Source organism: Zosterops lateralis, assembly GCF_965231275.1.
Source record: "Zosterops lateralis genome assembly, chromosome: 8".
Taxonomy (NCBI): Eukaryota; Metazoa; Chordata; class Aves; order Passeriformes; family Zosteropidae; genus Zosterops; species Zosterops lateralis.
In genome coordinates, this window is record NC_139768.1 from 29,573,485 (window position 1) to 29,600,203 (window position 26,719).

The window sequence follows — 26,719 nt, forward strand, 5'->3', positions numbered from 1 at the left end:
TAGCCTGATGTAGGTTACATGCCCACTAGAGCATCTGCCCACTCCTGATTCCACAGGGAAGAGAAACACTGAGCACACTGCTCCAAAAGCAATTTTCATCCTATCACAGACTGCAATGACACCTGCATTGTGCCCACCCTCCTAAATGCACTCAGCTCAGCAGTTTACTGAGCACACTGGGAAGGGCTACAACAAGACAGGGTACCAACACTGACAGGCTGAATTCCAGCAGAGTTAAGAAGCAGGTTATAGAGAGAAAATGAAATATTTCAAAGCACTTATTTGCTGTACTGTCCTGTTACACATCTGCCTACGTTGTAGTAGTAGTCAGCAAATTTCCTCTATAATTCTTTACTTTTATGAAATGAAACTTATTTCTGGTGAAAAATAATACATATACCCCAACACTGTGCACATCATTCATGCAGAATAGCAAAGCATTCAGTGCAGTGGGAAAGTGTTGTCTTCCAAATGCTGCAAAGCCCATAAACAGACAAAAGTTACATTCAGTTCCTAGGTATTAAGAATACACATAAAAAGGAGACCTCCTACCAAGATGGCAGAAAGCTCAAACAAAAGGAAGAAGGAAAGGACAGTATGATATCCCTTGTGTCCTGCTATTTTTTATTATTATGGAGTTCTCTACTTACACACAGTGTGAATTAAGAACATGCTTGTATAGTGAGGTAGAGTCAACCAAAATCATCAGCAGAAAACTTATGACAAAATATTTTTTTTTCCAAGTTCTTTCAGTAATTATACAAGTTCAGAAATCAACATTAACAAGTTCAGAAATTAATATTGGTGAAGTGTTATCTCAAGAAACACTTTGGCATTTGTGTTCTGTTTGTTCAAGGCATTGCTGAAAGCTCATGGAACTTCCGAAACCTGCCATGGTGTAAATGTCTGCTACAGTCATGTTCCATTTCTCTGTAGAGGGAACTAAATCAAAGACTTAGCCCTCTATGAAGCAAGTTATATGATAACCACCAGGTAGAAACTCATTATATTTGAGAACCTAAGATATCTTCAGCTTAATCCTGACCAGTCATGAGAGGACAGAGAAAGTATATAGTCTAAACTGTCAGCCAGTCAATACACCAAACAAAAATTCAACCTCTTTTTCCCTCAAGCCTCTTGTATAATCTTTTCCTTTCCAGTCTTCCCTATGCTATTGAATGGGTTGGGTTCTGTAATGGCTGCTAGTGTGAAAATTCTTCATAATATTCTAACACAAACTAATAATTTTAGCCAGAACCCTTTAGTACATATACTTATTTTCCACATGTCAATTTAAATGGTAATTTAAATAAACTACTAATTAGTAATTTATTAATTAGTAACTTAAATCAAATACTTAATAAAACTGAAAAAGATATTTCCTAGTAAAATGCTTAAAAGCTGACAGGAACATACAATTCATATATCATGTTAATTTTTAATTACATTTTGTATGTGGTCATTTCAGACATGCTAGAAACAGAGGAATTATCCAATATATAACTTGGGCAAATATATTTACAAATATATTCCAGAGAAGTGGTCAGAAGTTGATATTAAGAATAAAAGTCATCAAAAAAGGAAGGCAGTAGATACTAATGCTTGTGGTGGAAATGCTATTTCAAAATGTGAACTTAACCACATCCTCTTTAGTGTGCACTTGTCAACATTCAATACAGTCTTCCTGAATCTATACAAAATCTCAGACAACAGTTCAGAAAAGCATATAAATATACATTTCATAGTAAAAGAAAGTCTCCCTCTGAAAACCAGCTATGATAATTAGACATTAATACTCAACAACTATATCCATGTTTGGGCCTGGAACGGGTCTGTGCGCTCTCAGAGCTGCCAGACACTGCAAAGGATGCAGGAGGACCACCATGTCTTTGGATCAAAGAGCAGGAATTAATAATCCAAGGCCTTAGATGGAAACAGAAGGGAAAGGGAAGGGAAAGGGGAAGGACACTGAGAACTTTCAAGTCTAGCATCTCCTAAATGTAACCCAGTTCCAACGCTTTCCAGGATGGCAGAACCTCCTGACTCCATCTCCTGCTTCTCCAGCCTCCTCATACCTCCAAAACAGAGTCCATCCTGTCCAGTGAACCTGAAGAACAGTCGGTCTATGGAAAAGACTGTATTTGAGCACAGCACAAAACTGAATTTATTTTCCAGCAGTCGACATGAGGAATAAACAACCCAATGAATAAACTGTTTCCAAGCTTTGTGCTTTTCATTGTAACAGCTTAATTTCTGGTCTTACCTATAGCTGCCACATAGCTTGGAGTTTACTGCAGATCCATATCTATCTTGCCATTTTCATCACAGAAGTAACAGGTAGGAGTGTTGTTCTCTTCCTTCTGGGAAGCAAATGAAAGACACGGGTGATTTGTGGGTATTTATTTAACCCACATTCCAGTCATTTAACTAATGACCAGGGGAAGGAAGCAGGAAAAGGAGAAACAGAGCCGGTTTTAACTCAGCTTAATACTCTTCAAGCCATCTGTCCACACCTTTGCATGCACAGCAGCCACGTAAGTGCACCATGTTCACAATAAGTGGTGGTCAAACCAACAGTCTATCCCTGTACATGGGCAAACTCTCAAAGAACTGGGCTGCTAATCACAAATAGTTTGTTGCACTACTGAAACAGCTGATGCTCAAGACCATAATCACATAGAACACACCTGATCTATCTGGGATTCGGCCTTGGTAATAGGCCTTTATCATCAGCACAGGACATAATAAAGCTTCCACAATTAAGTGGAGCAACAAAACTATTTTCCTGCTTTTCTTTCTTTTAGTAGTTTCTTTATGATGGCATAAACAGTGAAATTGGTGCTCTTAACATTTATTATACATGGTTTGGCTTAAGTTTAGAATTTTTCTGTGCTAAAAGCAACAAGCTTTGTCCACTGAGGTTCCTATTTGTCTGCCACGGGCTGCAAAGCAGGGAGAGACCAGGGGTTTGCAAAGCCCAGCGCTGCACTCCAAGGTGGGAGTTCACTGCTCAGGAATCTCTCCAGAAACTACCATGGTGTTTCCAAGGCAGAATTACCATTCCTTTTACTTATGTGCAAGTTTGGGAGTCCTTTTGCCCCCCTTATTTTTTCCAAAACCCCAGTTTGTGCTATTCTATTTCTGTTCAAACCCACAGCCCCTCAGTGATGCCCCTGCAAAGAGAAGCATGGGGAGGGGGATTTGAAGTTCAGCCTCACCTCACAGCCTGCCTGACACAGGTACAGGGGCCAACACCTCCCCAGCTCCTCCACAGGGCTGGGGAAAAGGAGACGGCCAAAAGCACATCAAGGGAATTAATTTAGGTCTTATTGAGACTTTAAAGCAAACACTTCTAGAAAGGATTGCAGAGGAGAGTCAAAAATCTACACTGGCTGGCCTGTGCAGCCATGTCCAAAGGCAAAAGTTTACCAGCTGCACCCACACCATGCACCAAGCCATGATGAGACAGAGACACCCACAGCCCTGCCGCCATCGCCTCGGCCCAGGGACACCCACAGCCCTGCCGCCATTGCCTCAGCCCCTCAGGGACACCCACAGCCCTGCCGCCATCGCCTCAGCCCCTCAGGGACACCCACAGCCCTGCCGCCATCGCCTCGGCCCCTCAGGGACACCCACAGCCCTGCCGCCATCGCCTCGGCCCCTCAGGGACACCCACAGCCCTGCCGCCATCGCCTCGGCCCCTCAGGGACACCCACAGCCCTGCCGCCATCGCCTCAGCCCCTCAGGGACACCCACAGCCCTGCCGCCATCGCCTCAGCCCCTCAGGGACACCCACAGCCCTGCCGCCATCGCCTCGGCCCAGGGACACCCACAGCCCTGCCGCCATCGCCTCGGCCCAGGGACACCCACAGCCCTGCCGCCATCGCCTCGGCCCAGGGACACCCACAGCCCTGCCGCCATCGCCTCAGCCCCTCAGGGACACCCACAGCCCTGCCGCCATCGCCTCGGCCCAGGGACACCCACAGCCCTGCCGCCATCGCCTCGGCCCCTCAGGGCAGGAATGGCCTCCCCATAGCCCTCTATACCAACAGCCTTGCCTGCTGGGGGTCTCAGAGTGTTGTGTGAGAGAGAGGAAAAGTGAAGCCCTATGGCTGTGGGGCAGGAGGCCCAGTGCCTGCCCTTGGGACTGCCCTTTCCCAGGCCACTGGAACCTGTGAAGTCAGAGAATTCTCACCAATGTAGAAATTATCTTCTCTATGAGTGCCTGAGGGAACAAAACAGTCCATGAGGTTACTGGAGAAGAGCAACTCTGCCCAGATACACGGGAGATCCTGCTAGAAATGTCTCAACTCCAACTGAATGCTAACAGCAGTTGTTTGGGTTTTTTTAAAAAAAGGTATAAAAATGAGAACTGAAAAAGCATGGAAAGCTGCTCTCCAGCTGATGGGCTCCTCCTGGCTGCATAAGCATTTAGGAGACCTCAGGATAAAAAAACCAATTCTCCAAGAAGAACAGCTGCCCTTACACTGTGGTGTGGTGTTTTTGCTGGCAGCGCCTGTGTGGTGCTGCAGGAAACAGGGACAAGGAAGGGGAATTGAAAGCCTTGCAGGAACTCTGAGGAGCCACCTTCTCCACAGCTGCTCCCTGTCTGCTCCCTGTGGCCAAAACCACCCAGTTCGGGCAACTGGTGGTGGACAGGGGTAGTGTGGGCAGAGACGTGTGAGGGCACTGGATGGAGCAGGGAACTGGGGCACCCCCCCTGCCCCTGGCCCCGTGGAATGCCTCAGTCCACACCTACATCCAACCCTCCTGCTGACACTGAGTCATCCCTCAGAGCATCCTCCCTTCAGGCTATCCGAACCCAAGGCAATGGCCAGTCTTTCTTACTGGCATTCCCATCCCTAAATACATTTTCACCATGGAGACTGGCTCCCTCACTTATCTCTCATCCCAGGAGACACAACTTTGTGGGACTTCAACTCCTGCTTGTTAGCTCAAGCCAAAATGAATAACTATCAACTAAGAATAAATACTAATTAACCTGAATCTTTCATCATATCGTGATCTGAACCAGATGCTATCTCTAACTTTAGGCTGCTTTAAGATGCAACCTCTATCTGCAGCAGGCAAAAATAAGATTCCTTCTTTTGATAAAGTTAATTGTGGGCCTCAACAAGACACATTTCTTGGCAATACTGTGCTCTTATCTTTAAATGCTGTGAACTCACAAAGGTTTGAAAGGTCTTACATTTTGAGTGCCTTCCATATGAGTTTTGTGATTGAGAATTCAATCTAGGAAACTTCCCATGTTGTGCTGGAAAAAGAGGTGCACTGAAGACAGCTTTAACACTGCACACAAGTGCTGAATGGAGGCTGTCTCAGAACACTCAGCCAAAGGCTGCACAAGAACACAGCCAAGATTTAGCCCCCCAGCACAGAGGACAGCGGGGTGAAAGCCATATGGTATCTTCTGTTGAGCTGGTTGAAATCAATAATGCTTTATATTGGTTTTAGTATCAGAGAAAGAATAATAGAGCAGGGTTAAAACCAAAGATTTATTTGCCAAAGTGCATCAACATTTTCAAAGCTGCTTTGTTTTGATGTTCTTCATTTGTTGGAAGTAGCGCCAATGTTTTCTAAACTACTGAAAACCACTGTTGAAAATTCCTGTAAAATTGTGTTTTTCATTATGACTGTTGGTACTTTATGCAGACAACATACATAGAGAGAGGAAACGACACAAACCCAACTTACTGTAAAAGCCAAGATCTTTCATAAATGCAGCTGTGTTCCCTTGCAGAAAAATAGGTTATTTGGGGGAAAATATTTTTGGACTTCAAAAAACAGTAATAGGGATACCAAATAACTCTTGGCAAGAGCTGTGCAAAGCTGAACTCTGCCCAGTTCCACCTCTCAGGCAACAGTCTATGCTGGTAACTAGGATTAGCGATTTTATCTTCACACCACTTCAGCGTGGACATGTAAGTTTCAACAAGCCTCCACCATTTTAAAGTTGCATTAACAGTATTTCAGTGATTTAATAGTGGGGTGTGTTTGTACAGCACAAATGTCATTGTATATAGGATAGCAGCTCAGCTGGTCCAAAGATGTGCCAACTCCCCAGGGGCTGGTGCACCTTCACATCCACAGATCCTCTGCTGCGGATCACCAAGGGCCTCTTGGTCTGTGAAACATCCATCTCACTTGTGAGGCCAGACATTCCCCAACCCCTTGTTACATGGACACATGCTTCTCTATCCTCTGAAATAGACTCCCAGAAGAAAGCCCTCAAATTTGTCCTAAAGGAACTAATGGCAGCTCCATCCTTTCAGGAGAACTGAAATAGCCAAAAACAATGAGAATGAAGTACTGTTTTACCTTCTTGATGAGTCCAATCACCACCTACTTCCTCTGTGTCTTGCAAGTGGCTCTTTCCTATGCTAGTAAGGCACAAGTGAGCAGTGAGAACCACTTGAGATAACCACAAGTTACCTGAGTCTTACCAAAACTGATGGGAATTACATAACCTTTTTTTTTTTTTTTTTTTTTTTTTTTTTTTTTGAGAACTCTGTCAAATGTAATGCCAAAATTGCTCTTAAGTCTTCTATTTAGGGCACTGGCTGACTGTAAATCTCTAAAGGTACATAGTAGAGTGGAAACAACAGCCAGAGTTTCAGCCACCTTAACAGTCCCAGGTGCCCAGGTGTATTTTAGATACCACCTGAACAGTCCCAGGTGCCCAGGTGTATTTTAGATACTGAAAACAACCTTGAAAACTTGATTCAAGATTCCTTTCCTTGAACTGAAGGCTCACAATCTTTGGTGAGTCCCATAACCAAAACTGCCACCATAACAAATGCACAGGCATCTCCTTTCCTGGATGTGGGTGGTTTTGATGCCTGCACTGGTTATAAGCAGCAATGTACTAAGGGAGTACAAAACCATGAAATTTAGGAAGATGAGTAATGTATGAAGTGTGGAGGCAGTGAGAGATGATCCTCATATTATGTGCTTTTATTTAATAATTTATAAGTATCAGCTTTCCCCAAACTGCCCCTCAGCCTAGCAATTACATGTTGGCTGATTTCTGGTTAGTGCTGTTCTTTTATAATAACAAACTGTTCCCAAAGCCTCACATACAGAGAATTAGACAATCAAAGTACTGTGTGCGATTTTCCACTTAATTCATTCACTTAGCTGCAATTAAAACAATACAATTCAAGGCCTTGTGTGTTTCTCTGAAAAAATACAAAACTTTACTTGTTACTATTAATATATACAACCTACGAGAAAGAGTTAACAAAGCCCCTTTGTCTTCACTGTTGTAGTAGAGTAATTTTCTTATCTTTTTCTGTAGATGCCCTGGCAGTCATCAATATTTCTTTCAGTTGCTGTTCTTCAAAAGACACACACTTTTCATTCAACTGCATAGAAAATAAAAGGAATCTGGTGGGACAAATTCCCTTGGTGAGCAGATCCACTGTAGCTGCCTGGGAAGGAATTTAGGTGAAGGTGCAAGACTTGCATTAAGGAGATGCTCAAACCTATTTAGAAGGGAAGAGGCACCATTTTATCAGGCAGTAATCAAATTTCTGTTAGATTTTACCTAGATGTTTTACCTAAATATTTCATATTTCTGAAAAAGCAGTGTTTCATGGCTACTGATCTCTCAGTAGTTCACCCCCTCTGTATAAATGACATTCCAAGTTTTAGCATGACTATAAAACCTTCCCTTTTTTTGGTTTTATGGAGCTTCACTAATGAAACCTAGTGACAATCTAATTAATATTATACCAGATTTGAGGGTGCAAAAGAGAACAGAAGCTGTACCTGGCTCCACAAGAAAGTGATAAGCTACCCTATTAGAGCTGTTGTGACTGTCTCCCATACCACCAAACTCCCTCAAAACTGGACATTATTTCCATCAGTCATGAACACAAAGTGTGAAGGGCTCAGAGAGCAGCAACACCTCTGCCTTGTGAGGATGCACTGTGTCTGTCTGAGTCTCATGATGTTTCCACAGCTTCTGTGAACAAGGTATATCTCCACACTATTCTTGGTAGAAGGCTGTCCTCCTGATGTGCTGGTCTTGGGTATGTTAATTCAGTATTTCAGCAGTGGTTCTTGACAGAGGCTTGATTCAGCCTACTCCTGCAACAGAATAACAAAGGACTGATTCGGATCTTGTACTCTTAATTATTATTCCACCAACATAAATGAGCATTTCACTTAAACTCAGTTCCTCAAGAAAGAACTATTGTCTGCTTTGATAAGATGGTATGAAATTTATCCAAACATTTATCAAACTATGTGAAATCTTATTGGAAGAATATGTTCTGAGATTTTGTCAAAGTCCCTCAGAATAAAGTAACCCCAAAATACAAGTCAGAGCAGAGACTCCCAAAGTCTGGTCCAAAGGGAACTCACAAGCTCATCTAGTGCTCACTTTTATTCTTTTCTTCCAGTACACAACAGCATAAAAGGGCCAGGACAAAATAAAGAACCAAAATCAGTATTTCTTTTCCAGAAAGGCAGACCTCTGCCAAGCCCAGTTCCAAGAAACACTGTCCAGTATTTTCCTTCCTTCCAGTTACTGTCGTTCTACAAAAATGTTACACTGTGAAGAATGACAAGGAAGGCAATTCACCAAACAAGGTACCTATTCCAAAGTTATTTTTATTAAATGCTAATATCATACTCGTGGCATATGACTTTATGCCTGAAAAATCCTGAAATTTGCATATAATCTGGGTGAAATAAATTTAGTTGAAAGACCACTTTTCCAACTATTAATCAATGTTCCCAGAAAGTCTAACGGAAGAAAAAAAAAAAATCGAACCAACCCAACCACTTCTGCTTGACACATTTTTTTTCAAATGTGCTTTTTTAGCTTAGGTTCCTTTCATAGAGATAACACTGGCAGACAGTAACTGTATATGTTCTGTAATAAATATACTTTTGATATGGCATTTCAGGGCAATTGGATTACTAAAAAAAAATTTATGAAGCTAAGCCTATCATCAGTGTATATCAAGGATCATGCTATAGAGTAAGAGTAAAGCATGGCCCATGAAATCAAGGAGATGATTCATATCACTTTAATATGTTGACTTTATCAACTGACCTATAAATACCAATAACATTTTCATTATCATCTACATTTAAGCTTCTTTGAGCTTTCAAGTGCCCTTATACCCAAAAACATGCAATTCATTTCCAGCAAGTAACTCCAAAAATCACATCAAGGAAGTTCTTTATTGGTTTGTCTCAATGACTTCCAGATTAAATCTGCTCTTCTATAATCACAGAAAAGGCATCCTGTAAGAATCCCGTCTAAAAATACGTGGTTGAAGTTAGATATTTTCAATGCTGCAACAAAGGACCATGCAACTAGAAAATAGCTAATAACTCTCCTGATGATTCACATACTAAAATCAGTGCTGACACTTAGTATCAGAAGAATGAAACCATATTTAAGAACTAAAATAAGAATGTGGAGCACACATAAGGAATAGGTTTGGATCTCAAAGTATCTACCTTTTACCTACTCACCTTTCAAAGACTTGGGCTTCATTAAACTCACAAGTATCACTGCAAGAATGTGCACTACCAGTGCAGTGAGTGCATAAATGCCAGAATGCCAAGGTAGGGAAGAGGCAGACATAAATCTGCTCACAGTAGTGTTCCAGATTGGTGCTAAAATAAGAGTTGTGAGCTACATTCATTTCAAGTAAATATAAGATTATCTATACTCAGTTCAGGCCTTCTTTAGTCATCATCTACTTGGGAAGAAATTATAGCTTATCTAGAACAGCATTCATTTTCCTCAGTGGCACAAACTGAAAGTGAACAAACTCTTGCCCTTCTCCAGTCCAGGCCAAGGGAGAGATCTATGCAGAAATCCCTGAGGGTGACACCTACCCAGCACAATACAGCTGAACTTACCCATTCTGTAAGCTCCCAGATCAAAAGCAGTACACTCAAGCCTCTAGAAAAAAAAAAAAAAAAAAAAAAAGAAAGAAAAGAAAAAAGAAAGGTTTGACATCAAAATATTCTTCTAAGTAGAAGTTTAGTACACAAACTTACCATCCCTCCTTGTAACAGAAGCTTTAATTCATAATGTTTGCTAGAAGACAAGATCTTTATTACACCAGAGAGCAAGAGTAACTTAAATGCTCTTTCAGGCCCATGCATCTTGAATAGCTTCAGTTATGAATGGACAAGTGTTCTTCACACCTCTAGCACAAGGAAACAAAGAAGAGCAAAAGAAATCCTGGAGTCCTCCAGAAACTCAGCATTTCCACTTAGCTTTCTATTCAAGTATTTCTGCCCTTGATTACTGACACTAAACAAATCCATGGATGCTCTGAATAGCAACAAAGCAGCAGCAGCTCATAAAATTAAACTGAGCTAGACATCATTGCTATATTGAACAAAACAGATTCTTCCCCCCACCAGTAATGACTAGAGCAGACAGAAGTACAAAAGCTGTGTGATGACAGACTTTCATCAGGGAAAGCAAACGGGCAGGCTTTGGCAGCTGCGTCAATTCTGTGGTTTGGTCCTGGAGGTTGTGGCTTCAGCCCCAGGTCCCAATTCCTTACCACAAACCACTAGAGATCTCTCTGAGTAAATGCAGGACCAGCTCCTTCTCAGCAAGGCTCCATCAGATTTAAATATCATCCATGCAAAAGGGCTGCAGCTGAAGCATCAGCTACTCAGCACAGCTGTGGGCACGACAAGCTGAGATCCTTTCAGCTTGACAACAGAAAATGTCCTGAGCACCTTCCCCCCCTGCAGGCTGCCTGCCTTCTTGGACAGCCCCTGAGGAACACAACTCAGCTGCTTTCTCTGAATCAGACACAGAGGACCACAGAGTAATCAATGCTGCCTGTATCCCAGGGATATCCTGAGGACCTTAATCACAGTCCTTGGCTATGCTCCACTAGGCATTTTCCATGCATTAGGCAAAAGGCAGGCTCTGTATGTCAGGGCTCCTCCAAGAAAGGGCTGTCCACCTGCAGCAGAACCTGCAGAGCAGCAGCTTTTGAACCACTCCACAGTCTAAGCTGCTATTCTCAATACCCAGAATTAGCTAGCTCAGCCTGTTACTGTCAGTCTTTCTGAGCTCTGGCAATGAGGTGAACCTGCACGAGCACCAGTGGTCACAGCCATCCAGGCATCCCAGCTGACACAGGATTAGAGATGAGAGTCATGCATGAGGCAGCCCTTGCTTTGCATTTTGGTGCAGATGTACACAGAGAAAGGAGTGAGGGCAGAGCTGAGACAGTGGGAAGCTTAGAGGGAAGGAGGGTGTCTTACTTAAAGTCACTCTAAAGCACATTACAAATCTGTTAAATCATTGTGGCTTACCCTGTATTTCTGAGTAAATTAGTAACTTTTTAGAAGGAGTGAAGAAACTACCACTCCACTTTTAAATAATGAAAATGCTAAAAAACCTACACTTAACAGCTCTAAAACTGCAGCAAGTCACCCACCAACGCCCACTCCTCTTGTCAGCAGGCTTTTTTCAGCTTTGCCTATTATTTGTGTCAAGTTAGAGATGTCTAACATTTGCTGTGCTTATCTGCTCAACTTTCAGGAGCCCCAAATGTTACAACATGTACCTGTGCCACTGACCTTTTTCCCCACGGCAGTTTGATCTAAATAAAAATAAGTAAAACCCACAGAGTTTCCAAAATCATTTGGATTCACTGCTCTGAGTGCATAGCTGTAAAAAATCTGCTTTAAGATTAACATCCAATTTTATTCATGCCTGAGGCTTCACCACAGCATCTATTTTTGTAAGATTAACAGCAAGATCCCAGTTCTCCAGAAATGTAAAGAGTAACAGACAATTGTAAAAGGGAGATGATGTTCCCTAACCTGCCCTGCCCACATCCAAGGAGGTACATGTTCCTAGCCCTTTCCACACTGGGTGTAATTTCTATTTGCATTTTTGCACCCACAACATACAGTATGTGTATTAGACCTTCCACCTCCCATTAGCTGGAATGCAAACTGTGGGTGCCAAAAAATACTAACATAAATCTCACATGTGCAAAGCATCCCCTGAAAGACAGCATTTACTCTGGAGGAGTTAAGAAACAGCCATCTTCCAGTACCTTGCACAAGAGCACTTTGAATCATCTAACTTGAAAATAAAAGTACAGAAAATGAGCACTTGATATTTTGGCTGATCCATTTGAAATGAGTATACCTAAAAACATTTCTTTTTGGACATGACAACCTGAGGACAAATTGAGGGTCATTTTAAACCGAAACATCATAGGAGATGTTGCTTTAAGTAGTGCCTTTGGTGTCTGTCAGTTAAAACTATCGCATTGCTGTCAACTTGCATTCCTGCTTTAGTTCCAGCATTGCTCCATCCTACACAGATCTGTACAAATCAATTGTCTCTTGCAAACATGCACTAACCACTGGAAAGTGAAATTAATAAAGTGTGAGAAAATCTGATTCATAAAGCTGACACTCCTGTGCCCCACAACTCTTCATATAGGCAGGCAAAGTGGTAAAAGATTATCAAATTGCAACTGTCATTCCTGACAAAATGCATCTCAATGCTGGAAGGAATTTTAGGTTTTAAGCTAAACCACCACCTCAAAGGGTTCCTCAGAGCCTGTCAATATCTGTATTTCGGATGGAAAGCTACCACTGAGCGCAGTGTGCCCAACATACAGAACCTGCCACAAAATGAAGTTCTTCATAAGAAAGCTCATCTCAGTCTTGGTTGGTAACAATAACAAGGAGACAAGATGAGACCATCAGTCTCAATTGTGAAGACAATGTTTTCCTCCCATATTATTCTGTCTGTCATGTTCCCTTCAGGTTCCAAAGGAATCCCTGTCTCATATATCATTATTTCCCACAAAGCTTGAAAGCCCTCAGGGGGGGTTTCTTCCTGCCCACTGTACCAGCCTTGAAGTCTGAGTACCTTCAGAACAGTGACAGAGGCCTCTGCCAGCAATAAAGGGGAACATCTGCATACCAATTAAACTGCTGAGCGCTGAAGAGTAAAAAAAAAAAAAAAAAAGAGAAAAAAAAAGAGGGGGAAAAGCCTTGAAAGTAAATCGGAGCCAAGTTCTAATTAATGCCCTAGGCCCCGATTCACCACAGCACTTAGGCATGTAGTTAACTTTAAGCATGCATTTAGTTCCATTGAAATCAAAAGACAGCATCGAAGAGGCAAATTACATTAGCACAATTTAATACTCTTTGGGCTAATTAATCAGCCATAAAAATTTACTGTGAGATCTGTATTCCTTATTTCCCTCACTGTGACATTTCCAGATAAAAATACTTGAATGTGGCTGGAATAAGCAAAAAAAAAAAAAAGCACTACTCGTTTGCTGTCATGGGGTGCTTGGTCCTACAGCTGTGAAGGCCAGTCCCAAAGAACAGCTGTAGGAACTAAGTAGGAACTAAGCTCTCTCTCACAGCCTACTGTCTTCATCTTCTGTGTGGCTGCAGCTCAAAAAGCACAGCCCTTGTCCTGAGGAGCAGTAATTGAGGAAATGAAAAGAAATGGCAACAGATGAGCAGAGCCACCAGGCTTGCATCAGAGACATCTTTCCTTTTTTCTATAAAGAGGTGTTTGCTCACTGCAGCACATCATGTCAGTTGTGGTTGGAGATGGCAAGGAAGGGCATCAGACAGGGCTGGGTAAGTGAGGGAGGCTGAGAGCAGATGCAGGTTTGGAGACAGAGCTGGTAAGGTTCCCAAGGAGGCACTGTCAGGCAGAGCTGGGGTGAGAGAAAGAGTGCTGGTGTCTAAAGGCTAGGCAGACTGGAGTCTGCCCCAGCGTGGGCAAAGGCTAAACTCTCCTCAGTTTCAGTGCAGCAGAACTAAGCCCTGTAAAAAAGAAGCCCAGAGTGCAATCTCCACTTAGCTGAATTGTCCCAGATACATCCAACCCTTTTCTCCACTTAGTAAGTCCAGCCTGGAGAATGGCTGCTAACACTGCACCAACAACATGCAGGCTAGATGTGACCTAAACATGGTCTCCAAGGGCCAAATGTGACCAACTTCTGAGGTCCTGCTGACTTCAAAACAGTATGTGTAACAACCAACCATTCTGTAAATCAGAATGCAAGGAGACAAGCTGGCTGATAAGTGTGTTCTTGCTAGGGATTTCTGCAAAGATGAAGCCCCAGAAAGTTCGCTGAGAATCATTAATGCCGTATCTGGACCTATAAAAGCAAGAAAAGAGCAGGGGACATAAACTCCTGGTTGACAATACTTCTTTATCTCATCCATCAGGTAAACAAAAAAGAACAAAAACAACCCTCCAAAAATTAGAACAACATGAGAATAAAAGAAAGCACCAGCACAGCTTCTCAGATTAACTTTGAGTTTCCTTGCTTTCATTGGCTTAAGAGCTTTATTGTTACTCCCTTGTTTTTTTTTAATTGCAGATACTAAAAATTCTTTTATCTTTCAAAGTCTTTAGAGTATGTTATATAATTACGTAATTAAGGCCTCTTTCAACTGGATATAATTTACTCTATAGTTTACAACAGCTGCACTAGAGCCATTACAGTTTATCATTTAAAAGCCTAATTAGAGGCTTCTTAATTAGTGGATCCTTCAGTCACTAGACTGTGACTGTGTAAAATATGCTCAGCAGCTACTGCATTTTACAAATCTACATGGAGTGTTTGTGTGAAAACAGGGTGTGTACAAGCACAAAAACACAGTGCTTGTCCTTGCAGGTCAGCCCATCTGAGCCTGCAGAGCTCCAGACATCTCCACTACCCTGTCTCAGTGCTCTGCATTCTGCCTTTCCCTCGTGCCTGTGCTGCCAGGAACTCCCAAACCAAGACCCCAGCCTCACCAAGCTGATGTGACCATTGCCATATTCAAACATGATCCAAAGAGAGGATGAGGCTGTGCCCACTGACTGCCCAGGCCAGCTCTTGCATGGCTCATCAAAAGCAAATTCAGCTCCTCACTGGTGCTGCTCTTTCCCTCAAGAGCTCTACTCTGTGCTGGACTCTGCACACACTTCCTCTGTGCTGCCCAAAGTACTCATATCACTAGAAGGAAGAGGGGAACAAGCCATTTATAGCCACTGACACATATTTCTCATTAATCACCACCAAACTAGCAATCAGTCACTGAGACTCTAAGTGCAATATTTGCCCAGAGAAAGACCTGTAACTCCATCCTCCTCTCTGGGTAGCACAATGCTGGGGAGCAGCTGGTGGAACTAAAGTGAATCTTAGCAGGAATCACTCCCTAGAAAGAGCCTCATATGAACTGGGGGCTCACAAGATCCAGCACCCAGTGAGCAAAGAGCTTGTCCAGACCATACTCTGGAGGACTGGTGGAGTTTTGTTCAGTTTTCTCCAGCTTGTAATACAGCAGCTGTGTTACAATGGGTCAGATTTGGGGCCTGCCAGCATTCAGGAGTGTTCCTTTAAACAGTACAGTGACAAAATCGTGAGTTCTTGTTGACTGCAGGATAATATAAATCAGCTATTGAAAACCTGTATCATTAGTGCTATTGCTTTCCAGTGGTAGATGGCTGCAGTAATGGATTGGCCTCTCCATCTCATCCTCCCACTGGAAAGCGACATATACAGGACCGATCAATAACTTGATCTAAGTTACTTGTGGACATGCCAGGTGCAAATATTGCCCTTTCTCAAAAGGTTTTAGAGACCAGGTATTTTTGCAAAATTTAGGCAGGCAACAAATTGCTTTGGATAAATTATCATTATGGTGGAGAACAACATAACCAGACCCACCCACATTGTTACATGTGAATGTTAAATAGACAGGAAGTAATTCTATTGTATGCATGTGTTTCTTTGGGGGGTCAATAGCTCAAGATGTTCCATTTGAAAAACATTTTCTGGAATAGCCATGTTGCTGAAGAGCCTGTATGATAGCAAGTAACCAGATTATTTCATTATGGAATTTGCCACTAATTTCTACAGCTGAAATCCTAAAATACTTCTAAAATCAATACCAAAATCCACGGTCATTACTAGGGCCAGAATTTTATCCTATTGTGTCACAACATATTACCCACTTAATGTAGCATTGTCAAACCTGAAGTCAGTGAAAACTCTACAGGTCACAGCCTTGTTTTCCCATGGATCAGTGCAGAGGCTACAGATGGATTTAAGGGCCAGCCCTACATAAAGGCGTCACCACTTTGATGTCATTACTATGACTAAAGCATGTACATCTGTTTCTGACCCCACCTCTGCCACCTTCACACACACACAGGGGTTATGATAAAGTAGATTACAAAGCAGGTCAGAGGCACAGATATTTCACAGTTATCATTTTACAGCCCTCAAGGATGTCCATGGACACACATGGAAGCGAATGCAAGCTCAATGCTGGCTATACACTGAATCCTGCTATGGCACTGGTATCAGGGCAGTCTTTCTGGGGGACAAAACAAGCATGGGTCCGGGCTTTCCAAGAGGTGAACTGTCATCTTCTGAAAACCCTTGTGACAAGCTGTCTATGGATTTAACTGAGAACTTCACAGGGGTATCATATTTTTTTGAGCTGACCTTCTTAGAAAACTTTGTACTTCAAACTTCTGGAAATCCTTGAACCTTAAATCAAATACCCTTTTAAACTGGTCTTTGTACACTTACATTTTGTGGCCTGCATGGTACTAAAAACCATCTTTCTTCAGTAAGTTCAACAGCATCAGAAGTGATGTCATAGAAATTATTTCACCTGAGTAATTTTGCATTGACTTCTGTGACAAGAGCAGGAGAGGAAAAGGAAGGTGGCTGCTAGGTTCAAGTAGCCATAACCATAAAGCAGAGGAGAAGGCTGAAAACAGAAAAAAACCCCATCATACTAATATGCTTTGTACTCCATTTTTGCCTGCTGGTCCAAGCAAGTACCATGAGCTTCCTTGTCTTTGCAGCAGGGCAGCTGTGCTGCACTCCACCATGTCAAACCCTGGGAGAGCAGAGCACAGGACAGCTTGGCAAGGCCAGCGGCCCTCTGGAGCAGGATGCCTGCAGCAGATCCCACCAAGACAGCTCACCAGCCCAGCTCCCTCAGCACTGGGGCTTGGATGAAGAATCTAAGCACCTGCACTCAGCCCACAGCCATCCCAGCCACACAGGCTGGTGCCTGATGTGCTCCAGCCTCACAGCTGTTGCTGGAACCCTTGGGGTTAGAAGAAAGAAATGGATCTCTCTAGCAGTCAAGAGAATCCTTTTTATGGGGGCAGGATTATGGATTATCATTTTGTGCAGATCTCTGCTCTCCTCCACTCCCACACCTTTTTTTTTTTTTTTTTTTTAATAAATGAAAACATACCAGAAAAGCTCAGTGTCTTCTTTCAAGACTTCTCTATTTCACTAACTTGTTCCAACCTCTGTCACAGCTCTTCTCTTGTCAGCAGCTGTACCACTGTGCTGTACCTCTGCCCACGAATACATGCACTGGTTCAATGCTCTGGTTGAAGGTATGAACTGGAATCTCTCTGTTAAAAGGAACAAGGAGGCATCCCAGAGACTGACACAGCTGCTATTTGCATGTAAAAGAGGAAAAGAGGTGCATGACTGAGCCCAAATTAGCATGAGCAAAGCCTCCCACCGCATTTGCAAACTATGGCTTGCACAATGGTGCTAATAGAGGCGCACACTTTCCTCACAAAGAAAGATTTCTACCTCAGCCATAAGGAAACTTGTATAACGGTGATCCATAGAATTCGGCATGAACTTTTAAATCCCTATCTTTCTGAAATATATAGAGTGCGAGAAAAAGAGAAAAACAGTGGATGCAGAGTAGTGTGGATATGTCCAGGTTTAATTTCATCCCCACTTCCAGCTTGCTTCCTGAAGCTGGCTACCTCAGAGAAATGTATTTTGTAAGGCCTCCATCACTTCTGTACTCCAAGATTTCTGAATGTCCAGAAATATTTACAGTGCTCAGTGCATCTAAAAATGAAAACCAAAATAAGCAGGGCAAACACAGATCTAATGCTCCATTTCCACCATTAGAAAAAGGAGACCCATTCCTTTTCAATATCAGCTCTTTCAAAGGGATGCTCTTGGGATTAATTTAAGTCTGCAAAGTCTTGCTGAAGACACACATTTCATAAACCATAAGATTTCCAGATTTTAATACAGCCTTTGTCTTTCTGGATGTGTACAGAGATATCTAAGCATCCCTGTCTGTGCCCATACCTACTGAGTCAAAAAAAGAGGATTAGTTGTCTCAGTAGACTGTTCAAGAAATACAATTGTATTGGTCCCCAAACCAAACTGCACTTTCAGGTCTTGTTGCAGAGAAGTTACAGACTTTTTTTACTTTATCCTCATACTTTCTTGGAAGCTGTTGGAACAATTCAGTGCCTCCTCTATTTCTGCAGTAGGTTTAGATCATCCGAGAAACTAGAAAGAACAGTAAATGCAGACATTAATGGTAATAAAAATCAAAGCTAAGCCCTACATGGAGAGAAACAAATTCCAAAATGAAAAATTCGATTACACAGTACCTGTCTCCTGTCTTGACTTCCTCATTATACGTAGAAATTAACCCTGTCATTAAGCACTTTGATCAGGCTGTACATAAACAGCTTATAACGGCATGAAATCTACCACAGCAAGCAGGCAAATGAACGAGTGGAGAAATACTGACATTTGGGGCTGCTGTCAGACATCAAGTGCTCCTACTCCCTCAGGGCCAAACTGCTAGAGTAAATGGGGTTACTCAGAAGATTAATCGTTCCCTCCTGGTTTGCACTACTTCCAGAAAGTTTCAGCAATAATATCCAAGAGGCTATCATTGGGAGATCAGTAGTACTGTTCTAAGATCTCGAGAGATTTATAAACTGGGCTTTGTAACTGCTCTTTAGGTTAACATTCAGTATAGAAATTCTCAGCCCACAACTGACCTGAAGAAGTATCCCACCTTTTTAAAGTGTTCTGAGGTCAAAAGAGGAAAAGCAGCATTTAAAGTACAAATGGTCACTATCATCTATCTATTTAGAATTAAGGCATGAGAGGAGAGGTGCCCATGGCCAAATTGGTCCAGGTTTGCATTGCTCAGAAATGGGGTATGGCACCATTTCACACACTCCAAATATTTGTCACCTACGCTTGGAGAATATCCATGTGCTAATGCCCATTAAAGCCAGACTTCTGGGCAATTGAGAGATTTTTTTCTGGTTAGTTAGTTAGTTTGTTTGTCAGGATTTTGGAGCAGAAGTTGCTTTCTTCTGGGATGCATTTAATGCAATGTAACTTTACTTAGTTGTGATCCTATGTAAATTCCTTGCACACACGGACTGCTACACCATCAGAGGCAGTCAGGCCAACAGGGTCTCTCCCCAGCTGTGCTCCTGGTTTGCCATCAGTCTCTTGCCACATCTGAGCCTCGTTTTCAAGCAGCTTTGTTCCCTGCCGGCTCTTCCCACCTCTTTGCTCAGAAGACCCTCAAGCATGGAGACAAGCAATGAGAGTGCCCAGGTACAACATCTGCCCCTGAGCACTACCTGGGGGCACTGCACTGAATTTTGAAAGTATAGCTCAGATGCTCCCTGCTTTCCTAGGTTAGCTGTGATGGAGTTCTGGTGATTTACCAAGTACAATAGGCACAGACATAAGGGAGGAATCCTGATCCAAAAGAGGCAAAGGCAGTTTCCCACTGTATTCAAGATGGCCCAGATTTTACCTTTAACAACCTAATAAAAGCTTGGAAAAACACTAAGCAACCCCACAGATTGTTTCTGTACGTATTGCTAAACATACTGCAGAGCAGACATTTTATTACTCCTAAAAGCACCGAAGTCCAGTATTTCTCTCACTAATCACAATCCATTCTTTTATCCCATTGCTACAATCAGCCCCAGGATGTTATTGCAATCCATTGTTCAACATGGCTGTAACCACAATTCAGACAAACTCGGCCACAGACCAAAACAGCAGAGCCAAAACAGCACAGGCACCATTGAGCTTCCCCAAATACTGCTCTCAATGTAGAAAGCTGCATAGCTGTGCTTACTCATGCCCCACATACCAGTTGGGTGCCCCACAAAAATGCTTCTTTCCAGGTCCCCAAACGCAGGCACTCCCTTCTGTACAGTCAAGAAAAGAGTGCAACCAGGCCACACCAACAGGGGTATACACAGAAGATATCACAGTAAGACAGTGTGCAAGGGATGGAGTTATCTGAAGGAAGCTTTTTACATCTGGCTCTAACAAACGAGTCCAATTGCAGCACATGTGTAGTCCCTGGTAATAAAGCAAATAAGTAATTTATTTTGACTTTGCAATTCCTGTTCCAAATAATTTACTTAAATATTGTTGTGTATTTTGCCTACATTGAAAGTTGTAATAAGTGTGTACCTAAAATTTCTGGCAAATCTAGAAGCATGTATCAATCCAGGCTGCAAATGCACATTCTGTATATCAACTACTATAGCTTTATCATTTGATATTTTTACAATATGCCAGCTTCCCTTTTAAAAACAATTCACTATCAATATCAATTTTATGTAACTAGTACCATGCCAGGAATTTCTCACAAATTCTATCCCTGAGGAATCCCCAGAAACCAGCAAGGTGATCAAATCTCATGTCAAGTCTTCCAGTGATTACTCTCTTCAGTTCACCTCTTCAGTGCTCTGGAATTTGCTTCTGCTCCCAGAGAGCATCCAGCTTCCCTGGTGAACTGCAGGATGCAGAGCAGATTAAGGGCTCCACTCCTGACTGAGCAAGACATTATTAAGCATATCTTACCTGTAAGTGCATGTGTTCTTTAATAATCAATGCCATCACCTAAAAGTAGAGTCAATCAAGTTGAATAGCTCATGCTATAAACTAGAAAAATCCACTGTCACAGCTTTGGAGTTGCTCTAGAAAAACTCACAATACATTTAGGCACTGAAATGTATCAGTCAGGAAAAGTATTAACGAGAGGAGCAGGAGCAGCTACAGTGGCAGTGCTTTTTAAAATACACTCAGTGGCTGTTGGAAGGCAAAGCTGAGCCTTCTTTTAGGTTTAAAACTGAACCTGGGAGAGAAGGCAGCTGCTCAGGGTTGCAAATGAGTCACAGAAGATATGTGAGAAGCTAGCCTACCTAAAATCTTTCAGAGGATGGTGAAAACTGTAGCCAAAGTTTTAAGAAACGTTTGTTTTCACTAAATCATTGTTCCTGGCTTTACATGGGATTTAAAGCAGTGTGGTAACTTTATCCGATCAGTTACAAATCCCAGCCAATGAGAACAGCACATATTCCCAAGGGCAACTGGACAGTGTGGCCCCCTGGGAAGTGAGCAAATGTAACCAGGATGTTCAGCACCTTCAGTGGCTATTGAAGCTAATAGGAATTGCTGGTACTCAGCACCACTGATGCTTGGTCTCCAGGAGAGGAATTTGTGATTTATCATGAGCTTGTTGATTACATATAGAGACTGTCACAAAGACACACCCTTGAAAGGAATTAAGTTTTCAACCCTCATGTAGATGTGCACCCATGGGCTTCTGTCTACAAGATGATGTTTGAATTCCAGCCATATATCTGAGAAATTGGTATCACAGCACACTTGCTCTGTGCTCCTCGGGGAAAATCTCCTCAAACAGCTGCAATTAAACTCAGGTCACACAAGAGGAGAGCCTTGCTTTGGTACATCTCCAAGCCCTCCTGACAGCAGGCTGGGGCTCACAGGGGGAAGAACACAGGCCTGTGAAAAAGCAATTGCCTTCAGGACATGATAAATGTCAGGAAGGCAGTACACAAAGCACATCCAGACTTGAGTCATAGAACAGAAGTGTGAAGCACCTTAGTACAAGGTCTAACTCCACCTCATCCACAGGCCCCAGAGTTGCTGTCAGGTAAAGAGTATGAGTCATGGGCACCTACAATATCCCTTCTCAGCAGTCTTTATCCATCACTACCATCCTCTGCTAAACAGCCAAAGCCACGGGGAAGTATTTTGTCCACATTTTATCTGCACACACTTTCCAGAGACTGAATTCTAAAGAAAACAGAAAGGAAAATCCAACCACTTGCAGAGGCCTGTCCCTGGGACACAAGTCCCCACTTCTTCATGAAAAGCACCAGGGTGCACCTACCACAACTGCTTCTCTTCAGAGCCATCTCTATTGAGGTGCCTCCTCCAGATGCAGGAATCCTTTGGAAACAGGCCCTGATTGCCCTTCCATTTTCCCTGCAGCCTGTATTTGCATTCAGACTCTGTGTAACTTCTGAATGCAGGCGAGGAAAGGCTGATATTGACACACCACAAGTTTCTTCACAAAATAAGACAATCTTGCTTTTTGGAAGTCTCGCTATGCCCTTTTGATCCAAAAAGACAATATTGCTAGTGGCATGGAGTAGATTTTCAGTGATTCTAAATAGACAATGACCTGTTGATTTTCTTGGATTATCAGTTATTTACCCAACCCAAATATCCTGCCAACCACCCAAACCACTGGTCTGCATATTATGCACTCTCTTCCCCAACAAGGTCAGGTATCAGGACTGTGAGAACAGTCAATAGGAGTTGAGATGGTTTCAAACTGGGCATCTTGGCTCCCAAGTAGTAAAAAATTATTTGTGTAAAACTGCCTGGGTACTTGGTTCTCAAATGAGCAGCCTAGAAGAAACTAAGGACTTTGCTGATCTGAAATTGTTAGTGCTTGGCATTTAAAAAAGCTCTTCAGAAGGCACCTGATGAATTACTTCATCAAGATTTGGAGGGTCTTAAGAGACCCCTTGGGGGGTCTTTTCAAGTAGTTGTTGAAACAGAGATATTCACAATTTTCCTAGGAAATATGTCAAAATTAATAAAATAATTCCATGAGCAGAAGAATGCTGCAACCAGGTTCCTTATTCATCTGTGTCCAAAGGCTGGACTCTTCTTTGGTATGAAGAAGGCACAAGGCATGGCTGACATTTCCCTGCACCTGACACTGTCATGACATGTTTCTCCCAAGTGCCTCCCTCTACAGCCTCTCCTCGGCCCATCTGTGTTTTCTTCCCCTTCCCCACATATATACTTTAATTTAATTTAATTTGGTCAAAAAGATATTTTCAACCACCTGTCAAATTTGGATTACACTAGTCAGGATATCCAAAGTTATACTGGAGGAAGGACACACCTGCACCAGAGGCCAGATTGAAAACTCCCCCAAAATGTTCATTGATGGAAGCCTGAAGAAGAACTTCATTGCACCTAAATAGTACCAAGTGTTCTAGAGTGGGACCCCACAGAAAGGGGCACAGTCTTGTCAAATCCTGTGCCCTAGAGACTGCCTGAGCCCCATCCCAGCACTCCAGAGCAGCTGTACGCTCCAGAGGCACATACTCCAAGCTGCAGTTGAGGAACAAACATCCCTTGAATGGAGGCCCACTCTCACTGCAGCAATGAGTTGAAGGCAAGGCACAGGGCACTTTCACAAGGTGGGCAAGGCGGTATGCAAAACCCACCTACCTGTGAGAAGACTAAATTTTATCCAACAGGCCACTTACTTCCTCCTAACAGTCAAGCTTCCACCATACAGCCAGCACAGTAAATGAGATTTCAATGTGGGCAAGCAAGTCTAGAAGAAAGGGGGTTTATTTCTTACTGATAGCAGAAGTGCCATGGTCATTCTTTCTAATTTCAGGGACCTTTTAAATAAAGTTCCACTCCAGAAGCCAAGCGTGAAAGGAGAGGAATGAAAACTCTTTGATAGATAAGATATTACAAGAGACTGTCAGAAGCTTGCTAGGAGAATGAAGAAACACTCTGGATACTGTCATTGAAAACAATAATGAAAGAGTACACCATTTTCTTAACTGAACTACTATCAAATCTATGTTACTGCCACACAACATATTTTTCGTCCAAAAGTGCCAATTTCAAGCTATGACTATTGATCTCTATCTAACACTCAAAATTAACTACACTGCTAAGGAAAAGTGGCACCAAATAGTTTGAGAACATCAAACAGTAAAAAGCCAATGGGGTCAAATCAAGGTCAGAATTTGATGAGTAGGGTGTCAGAAATTTAATCCATTTTGTCCAAGATAACGTATAGCGCCCGTATTGGGTTTTTTTTTTTCTCCTTTCTTTTCTGTAATTTTTTTATGCTAGCTTCTCTCAAAAATATCACAAAACCAGACCTCAACTTTTTTTTATGAACTTTTTTCCATGACTGGAGAGAGAAAAGATTAAATGGACTGCAACACAGATGGCAATTATGCCTCTGTTTATTTCCTAATGAGTCACAAGATTATTTTTTGCCTTCTGCCACATCATTTCAGAATACAAGAAAACCTTATCTTGAAGGAAACTTGAGGAGACAAAATAACACTGTTAAAAGTTCCAGTCCAGCAAGAGACTGAAGTGTATTCAAAAAAAAACCCAATCAAAAAACCCAAAAACAAAACAAAAACAAAACACCCAAAAAACTTTAACCACAAGTAAAGTCCCATTCACTTAAACTCAGAGATGATGGGTAAATCTGTTCCACTAACTGGTGAACATGGTGGCTGTCAAGTTCATTAGTGGTCTCACGACAAAATATTCAACAGCTCTCACAGTGACACATGTACAAGTGGCATGTACAACTCAGCATTTGGAGAAAGTCAATTCCCTAACTGTGGCGAGAGAAGGCCTCTCCTCTGCCCCCCGCCAGACCCATCTGTGTCCTTTAACTGCTTCCCATAGCACCCTGCCTGCCTCGGATATTCCCCAGCCTGGGAAAGCTGACAGAACTCGTTTGCAGTGTGAGAGCCAACCCCGGAGCCCTCAGTGGAGTCAGCACAGCTGTGAGCACACTGACCCAGCACTGCAAACTTGGCTGGGGCCATTTGCTTTTGAAACCCAGGCCAAGTAACCAATTTGATAGTGGCAACACCGTCTGCTTCTCGTATCACAGTCTAGTAATTAGTATGCTCTTGAAAAAAACCATGAGATAAGTATTCATCAGTTGAAACCCTTGTCTCTCACCTCCTCAAGAAATGCCTTAACCACAGAGTTTTGGATAGGGGGACTCCCCTCTAAACAAAAATTCAGGCTTTGATCCTAAGAGAGCTGAATCCTCAGCCCAGTGATCAGGACACATGGCTGAAAGAGAAAAATCCTTTATCTGAGAACTTTTCATATGTTTTAGGCAGTAACTGGGGGTGGATAATATGAATTTGGATCTTGTCAGGAAGAGTCTGAGTGTGACCTCCCACCTCCTACCAAAATACAAAATATGCAAAAGAGGATCCATTTTAAAGGGAGAGCAAGACACACTCCTTTCTGGAACAGCACTACCTCCGTGCTGGAACACACTTGCTTTCTGCAGTAGTAGGTAAAGCATCCCTACTCAGAGATGGCTGGTGCTTCAGAAACACCCACATCCTCAGGACACTTCTATTTCCTGGCTCTAGAGATTCCTCCTCAGTGTCTGGAGATTCCCGCTGCCTTTGGTGAGCCTCAGGCTTATCTATCCCAAGGAAGTTCACAGACAACACAACTGGTGTGGTAAAGACAGGGCACAGTTAGGTTGAATAATTTGTTACCTAAAAATGCTTCTGACAGATGGCAAGACTGTTCTGGAACACTGTGAACATAACAGATTTTGGGACAGGGTGCTGAAGAAAAGTGATTTTAGTGAAAAGTTGGATTTTTATCAAAATGACCTTTTCCACTCCAAGTGCCTGCTTTGCATAGAAAATTGCAAAGAAAACTCAAAAATTTGATAAGAAATTGAACATCCCAGTGACTTAACTGGAGTTCTGGTTTGGATGTCATTATCTTTCATGGCCTATTAGCTGCAACTGGGCTCCATGTCCAACATGTGTCCTTGCCAAATGTTCCCATGATGTATCACAACAGCACAAAACTCAGAAAACCATCATTGTCATTTAAAAAGCTCAAAGTTTAAGGAAGAGAGTGGACCATTTGCCCCAAACGCTCGCAAATTCCTTAATCTGACATGGAAAACAGTTGCCTCTACCTTGCTTCCCCCTCATGCCCCCAAAAACCTGCAATATTCACAATCCATTCTAATTACCAAGGCACTTTCAGGCTGCACTCGAAAAGAAATGAGGCTCAGTTGTTGACACTACTCTCCATTTATCTGTCCAATGGTCACCTCTGTGTCCCTTCCCTTCCTGTCTCCTCAACACCTTCAAAAACCACCCGACAGACAGGGAAGGGGGAAGGAGCTGTGAGTGCTGGGTGGGAAGAGTGGATATAAAAATCCTTAGCTCTGTCTTGATACTTTGCAACCACAGCACAGATCTACACAGCAGATCAGCAAGTCTCTGAGGTTTGAGAGGAAACACTGCCAAAGGATGGTATTTCTTCCCCCTTTAAAAAAAAAAAAAAAAGTTGAAACAGTTTATTACTAGGTGTTGTATCGCGTCTAAAGCTTTCAGTTTCAGTACTTATGTGACGTATGTACCAAGTGGAGAAGGATCTTACTAAAACCTTCCAGGATGAAAAACCCTCACGCTAGCCAGTCTCCACATTCTCTAGCAAATACAGAAGTGAGATCAGATGGTGCTGCTTTTCTGACCCCAAATAAAAAATAATAAAAATTAAATAATAAAAATTAATTACAAGAAAAAAAACTAATTCAGGCGAACATTAGCTAAAACAAAGCTTAGTTTGAGATGGTGAAATGCTACAATAGCTTAATGAGGTAAATCCATTAAAATACCAATACTTTCTAAAGCATGTATTGAAGTATATTTTTGTCTTATGATTATGCAGAAACTTTTTTGTAAGAAAGAACTTGATTTTCTAAATTATAGTGGCTTCTA

At 42.4% G+C, this 26,719-nt stretch overlaps 1 long non-coding RNA gene across 4 annotated transcripts in view; it reads right to left on the reverse strand.

The window, feature by feature from the left end:
• Positions 1 to 5,505: 5,505 nt before the first annotated feature.
• Positions 5,506 to 26,719, reverse strand: part of LOC310912108 — a 57,566-nt gene continuing 36,352 nt past the window's right edge. For all 4 annotated transcript variants that reach the window (XR_014590619.1, XR_014590620.1, XR_014590621.1 and 1 more), the window contains 3 exons: positions 9,907 to 9,949; positions 6,683 to 8,112; positions 5,506 to 6,642 (listed from right to left, as the gene is read on the reverse strand). This is a non-coding gene — a long non-coding RNA (uncharacterized lncRNA). The remainder of the gene's footprint in view (positions 6,643 to 6,682; positions 8,113 to 9,906; positions 9,950 to 26,719) is intronic.